Source organism: Furipterus horrens, unplaced genomic scaffold, assembly GCF_987537825.1.
Source record: "Furipterus horrens unplaced genomic scaffold, mFurHor1.1.pri manual_scaffold_4, whole genome shotgun sequence".
Taxonomy (NCBI): domain Eukaryota; kingdom Metazoa; phylum Chordata; class Mammalia; order Chiroptera; family Furipteridae; genus Furipterus; species Furipterus horrens.
The window spans coordinates 182,912,847-182,919,391 of record NW_028327174.1 but is presented as its reverse complement, the minus strand read 5'-3'; the positions used below and the strand labels follow the sequence as shown (position 1 = coordinate 182,919,391).

General features: G+C 44.4%; 1 pseudogene; it reads right to left on the bottom strand.

Moving 5' to 3' along the window:
* Positions 1-5,102: 5,102 nt before the first annotated feature.
* LOC150013514 (U4 spliceosomal RNA) lies at positions 5,103-5,181 on the bottom strand (annotated as a pseudogene).
* Positions 5,182-6,545: the final 1,364 nt, after the last annotated feature.

Genomic DNA, 6,545 nt, shown 5'->3' with positions numbered 1-6,545 from the left:
GACTATTCTGTAATCACCAATTTGTATTTATTAATCCCTTTACCTTTCTCACCCAGCCCCCCAACACCTTCCCCTCTGACAGCTGTCAGTTGGTTCTCTGTGTCTATGAATCTGTTCCTATTTTGTTACTTTTGTTCTTTAGATTCCACATATAAGTGAAATCATATATATTTGACTTTCTCTGCCTGACTTATTTCACTTAGCTTAATATCTTCTTGGGCTATCTTCGCTGTCACAAAGGTAAGATTTCGTTCCTTTTTCATGGCCAAGTAGTATTTCATTGTACACATGTACCATGACATTTTTATCCATTCATCTATTGATGGGAATCCTTCCCTGTCTTACTGCCTTTTCCCTGCCTGGTTTCCTGTCTCCCCAGCTTTTCTCCCTGTCTTCTCATCCAACGCACCCTTGCCTAGTTAATGCCTACTCCTGCTTGAAGACCCAGCTCTGGGTTTCATTCCCCCAGAAGCTTCTCTTGACTCTCACACCTACCTCTAGCTCTAGGTGGAAGGGCCTCCGCTGTGGATTCCAAGAAGCAGGGCACACGGATAATTTAATTCTGAAACAGAGCTGCAGCGGCCCTGAGGAACTTGTTGAAGAACCAGCACAAAGAACATGGCTTTTCACCATGAGCCTTTGCTCACCAGTTCAGCTTGTCCTGAGGAATGAGCTCCTGACCTGAACAGAACCCCAGCAATAAGCCAGGGCTTCAGAGCAATTCAGCTTCATCTCTGCACTCACCCTGGTCAGGGACCAACTGTTGTGTAGCATTGTAGCCCTACTTCCTCTCTACAAGTTGTTACTCTGTCCTCGAAAGTCTCTGAACTCAGGACTGGGAGACCTCAGTCCGTTTGCTTTGGGCCAAATCAGTCTTCCTCTCTGACCTTCAGTTTCCCCATCTGCAAAATGGGAGGAGAAGTCACGCCCACCGGCCAAGGTGGCTATGAGTTTTGACCTGAGTGAACAGCTGCAGAAGCACTTCGTAAAACCATAAATCACTTTTGAATGCATGAAGGGGGTTGTTATTTTTAAGCTCATAAATGAGGACAGCTGGGTGCTATGGGGTTCTCAGTGTGATACTGTGTAACTAGAATAACCGGATTGCATGTTTATGCATCTATACATACATGTGTGCACACACCCTGATTGCAGAATATGGCTCTGAGGCCTCTCTGGGAGACAGGACATGCAAGTAGCTCAGAGAGGACAACGAGGACTCCACAGCTTAGAAAGGCAGAGCCTGAGAGGAGAGATATGGGATCAAAATCCGGAAAGAGTTCCTTCCCTTCAGACATTCAACAGCACTTTCTTGAGCAGCTCCTCTGAGCCAGGCCCAGACACCATGTAGCTGAAGGTCATGTCTCTGGCTTCAGCAAGTACCTATCCTCCATGTGATCAGCCGCTCCAATGCCAGGCAACGAGGGGACCACAGGCATTCCCAGATGTAGCCCCCAATCCCAGGGATCCAGAGCTCACTGAGTGGCAGATGAGAAAGTTTTTAAGAGGAAAGAAATGAACCCTGGCTGGTATGGCTCAGTTCGTTGGAGCATCGTCCATAACTGAAAGGTTGTGGATTTGATTCCTTGTCAGGGCACATTCCTAGGTGGCAGGTTCGATCCCTGGTCCAGGCGCATACTGGAGGCGACCAATTTATGCTTCTCTTGCGCATCGATGTTTCTCTCTCTCTCTTCTCCTCTCTCTAAAAGCAATGAAAAAATGTCCTCAGGTGAGGATAAAAATTTTTGGAAAAAAAAAGAAGAAATACTATTTTACTAATCATCTCAGACTGTATTCACAAGAAAAATATAATGTCTTCATTTTCCAGAGGTGTTTTAAAATTGCCATAGTGTTTGGGAAGAGCAACAACTTGGCACTGAGAGGCACAGCTAAATTGTAGGCCCTCCTGAGGGGGGTGAGTTGTGTCTAGTACTCCCCAGCATCACCCCATGTTGAGCAGAACGCTGCACAATGATCGAAGGTGCTGATTAAATGTGAGGTTAACATCAGCACATCTGGACAACCAGCAAACACTGCCCAGCCAAGTCCACAAGACCCGGGGGCCACAGGAGGATGGGAGGATGCTTGCTGGCTAAGAGTCAGGAAGTCAGATGTAATAGCGTGATGAGGCCTGTTGCCAGGACTGTCCGTCACTGGGGGGAAAGGGACAAAGGGGGTCCTGCACAGAGGAGGACGTCTATGCCAGCGATGAAACCAGCTCTGTTCTTGCCAACTGGCCTCCTGTGAAGCACACCCTTGGGGCCACCATCTGAGGTCCAGAGGAGCCGAGCCCTGATTCCTTAACTTTCTTTGTCCCTAGAAGTCACATCTACCCAACTCTTTGAACTCCTCTAGACCAAGGACCAATTCTTATTTATCACCAAATCCGTGGCACAGTGTAGGGACACAGAATGGTGTTGAATGAATGAAAGATTGGGACGGTGTTACATATCTATAGAAGAGCTGTCAGGGAGAACCCCAGAGGCCCTGAAGCCTTGCGTTCTCAAAAGTCACACGTGGCTCTGATTTAGATCTCACTCATTTAATTTACTCGAGCATTTCCATTAGGCACCTCTTTTTTCTTGTCAAATTTATTATCAGTATTGGAGGCAATATACGATGCATACAAAAATATATATGCTATACATATAAATTTTGAAATATAATTAAAAAATGAATGCCATAAATCACCACCCAACTTAGAAACCAGAATATTTCTAGTACTGTTGACCAGCTCATTTCCTTGCAGACCCTGGAAGACCATCCCCCCTGGCCAGGCTCCTGAACTTTCTGTTCATTATTCTGTCTCTTGTTTTAAAATAGATTTCACTCCAGATTAAACATAGGAAAACAATCCATTATTTCATTCAGTTATTTTGTGCTTCATTAAAAGGTGCCATACTCTATCAGACCTTATGCAGTTTGCTTTCTTTACTCATTAATTCTATATTACTGCCTGTGGCCATAGTCACCTCTGTACGGTGTCCCACTGTGTGAATACACCATCACTGTTAACCATCCCTCGATGGACATTATGCTTGTTTCCAGTTGTTTTCCATTATTTGCAGTGCTGTTGCGGACATTCTGTGTGTATATTCTGGTGCACATCAGTAGGGCTTCATCCAGGGTATATTCTGAGAAGTACGTTGCTGGGTTGTAAGGTTTGTGAATGTCCAGGAGCTGGTGAAGGATAATTTGGGCCTGGAATTCAGAGCTTTCTGTGACAGGGTCCACAGTACTCTCCAGCCTTGCTCCCATGACCCCTGCCAAGCTCACCCATCTGTGTGTCATTCCCTGAGTGCTGATTGACCCTGCATGTCCTGGTCTCTAGGACTCGGACTGTGCCTGAATGCCTTTCCCACTCCTTTTCCAGCTCTCTTATCTCAAAATCCAGCTCAAAGCCCCACCTCCCTGCCTGATGGCTGGTCTCCTCTGACCTCTGCATGCTTTGTTTGGGGTTGCGGAGGAAATAACCAACGTTAGCCCCCAGGTCTACAGCCTCCTGGTTGCTGTGATTTTAGACAGTTCACCTCTCTGAACCTCCAATCTGCATCCCTAATACAGAGGGGAAAAGGCTACAACTACTAAATGTTTATTGAGGCCAGGCCTACAGTTTTTACATGCATTCCTCAATGCACTGTGGCATCACATGATGGCAGGATAGTTTGCTTTGGAATTAGATCATCCTGGGCTTGAGGATTAAATGAGTCAGGTATATAAAAGACTTAGCACAATGCCTGGCACATAGAAATGCGCAGTAATCTCTAGCTGTTGTTAATACACACGTCCTTATGAAGGAGTCGCTGTTTCTTTCCCCAACTTACAGACAAGGACAGGGAAGCACAGAGAAATTATATAGCTTGCCCAATACAGAGAGTTGAGCTTGGATTTGAGCCTAAATAAGCCCAAGCCCCTTACTACTTCCCATAATGGAAGTTTGAAGGCAAGAGGCTAAAAAGAAAGTATTAACATGAGAAAATATTTTCTCCTTTTCTGCCTACTGGATATCTAGTCAGAACCCCTTGACTTATTCCTGAATCTGTATTTTCTTTCTTTGAAAGTAAAAACTTTCCATTGGAAAGGCCTGGCCATTTCTGCATCTGGTACCTTCCTGGTAATAGCCGAGAGAAAAGAATGCATTTAAATGGTCCAAATAGTTCATTTAGGGGGAATCGTCTGGCTAGAAATCATTGCCTCCCTCTGTCATTCTCTCACTTAGATAATATTTAAAAAAAAAAAAAAGTTTATGAAGTAATAAGCCAACATTATAAACATGTTTTCCAATTCACTACCAGCTGTCTGGTGAATCATAAAGCTCCCTGAAATGAGGTATGAATGAGGATCATCTCCACAGGGAAAAGCTAAGACTTTAGGTTTTAAAGTGGTAAACTGGTAACCAGACTGTTCAGACCATTTGTCTTTTGAAGAATAAACACCCTGCCCTATACTTCCCCTGGCCTTCTCATCTGGGTACCCCAAGCATTCATCAATAGGATTTGGTGTTCTTCAAACTTTGCACTTTCTAAGAGGCAAGGGTTATTGTATTTTATTTTTAATTGTGATAAAATACCCTTAACATAAAATTTGCCATCTTAACCATTTTTTGAAATCCTCACCCAAGGACATGCTTATTTTTGTTTAATATTTTAGTTATTTATTTTTAGAGGGAGGGGAAGGGAGGGAAGAGAAGGAGAAAAACATTGATGTGTGAGAGATACATCGATCAGTCACCTCTTGCACACCCCCAACTGGGGACCTGGCCCGCAACCCAGGCATGTGCCCTGACCGGGAATCGAAATGGTGACGCTTTGCTTTGCAGAATGGTGACCAAGCAACTGAATGAGCTACACTGGTTAGGCACGTTGGACCATCTTTTAGCTACCATAATAATGCTGCTTGAACTTGGGTGGACAAATATCTAAGACGCTGATTTCAACTCTTTTGGGTATACACCCAGAAGGGGAACTGTTAAATCGTGCGGCCGTTTGTTTCGTGTGTTGAGGAAACCCCATACTGTTGTCCATGGTGGCAGCGCCGCTTTACATTCCCACTAACAGTGCACAGGGTTGCAATTTCTCAATTCTTGTCAACACGTTATTTTCTGTTTTTCTTTTTTTCCATTTGCAAGAATCATGCCTCAGATCAACCTCATTGGCTATAATACTGCCACTGCACCAAGCTGGATTTTTTTTTTCTTTTTTCTTTTTTTTCTGTTTCTTTGATAGTGGCCCTCCCATTGGATGTGAGGCAGTATCTCACTGTGGTTTTGAAGACATCAAGTCTTGTAAATTTGACTGCTCATAATCTGACTACTCAGTGCACCTCTTATATGGTCCAGATCCTCCATGAAGTAGGTGCTAATATGTGATTAGACGGGTTTTAGCAGAAGAAGCACTTGTGAGGGAAAGCCGGAAGGGAGCAGTGGAAGGCTGGGGGAGCTCCAGGGGTGGAAGAGGGAATAGAGTTTTCTGTGTAGTTATCTCAAGAAGCAGAACAAGGCTGGATGCAAGTCTGACCCCAGGCGAAGGAGACAAGGAAGGAAGCTTGAGTAGAAGCATCCTAGATTGTCACGCAGTCAAAGGAAGGTTCGGCAAGGTTATTGGGAGCTGTTGAACAAATGTCACCTCTCAGAAGCATCCAGGAACCCCCAGGAGCAGGGCTGCCTTGGTATGCCTGCCACACTCAGTCAATGGCTGGGACAGCTCATGGGACCCATGGCCAATACAAACACAGCAGTGGATTTCAGAGCAGCTCTGGGTCAGTTACAGCCAATGACTCTCTCTCTGTAGTTGGACGTCTAAGTTAAATGAAGTCATCTAGGAGTAGGGTGGGTCCCTAATCCAGAAGGACTGACGTCCTCATCAAAAAGGGGAATTTGGACACAGACATACATGCAGGGAGAATGACATTTGAGGAAGAACCCAGGGATGGGTGATGCTTCTGCAAGCCAAGGAATGTCAATTGCTAGCAAACCACCAGAAGCTGGGTGAGAGACAGGAGCAGATTTTTCCCTCAGAGCCAGTGGGAGGAACCAACCCTGCCGACACTTTGATCTTGGACTTCAAGTCTTCAGAACTATGAGACATTCAGTTTCTGTTGTTTAAGCCTCTTAGTTTGTGGTATTTTGTATGGCAGCCCTAGCAAACTAACTTAGAAGAAGAAACCAGGTTATCATGATCATCATATTCAATATTGACTTTTTAAGGAGCATCTACCCCAGTGCATGATTACATTAAAGAAAATCACATTACTAGAGAAAAAATAGTTGCTTATCAGGAGATTATTCTGATGTGGCAATGCACAAATGTTGTCAAACAGCTGGTACCTTGTAAAAGGAGGCTCTTGTAAACAGGATATTCCTGTTGGCATGGAACTGCGTATTTGCTTTAAAAAAAAACAAAAAAAAAACAGTGCCCAGTTTCTTCAACATTCAACCAAATGCAAACAAGGAAATATAGCTGGAGAAATTAGGAAACTCATACATTGTAGAAAATCCCCGGGACATGAATGGAGACGAGACCAGTTGAGGAGTGACAAAAGCTGTC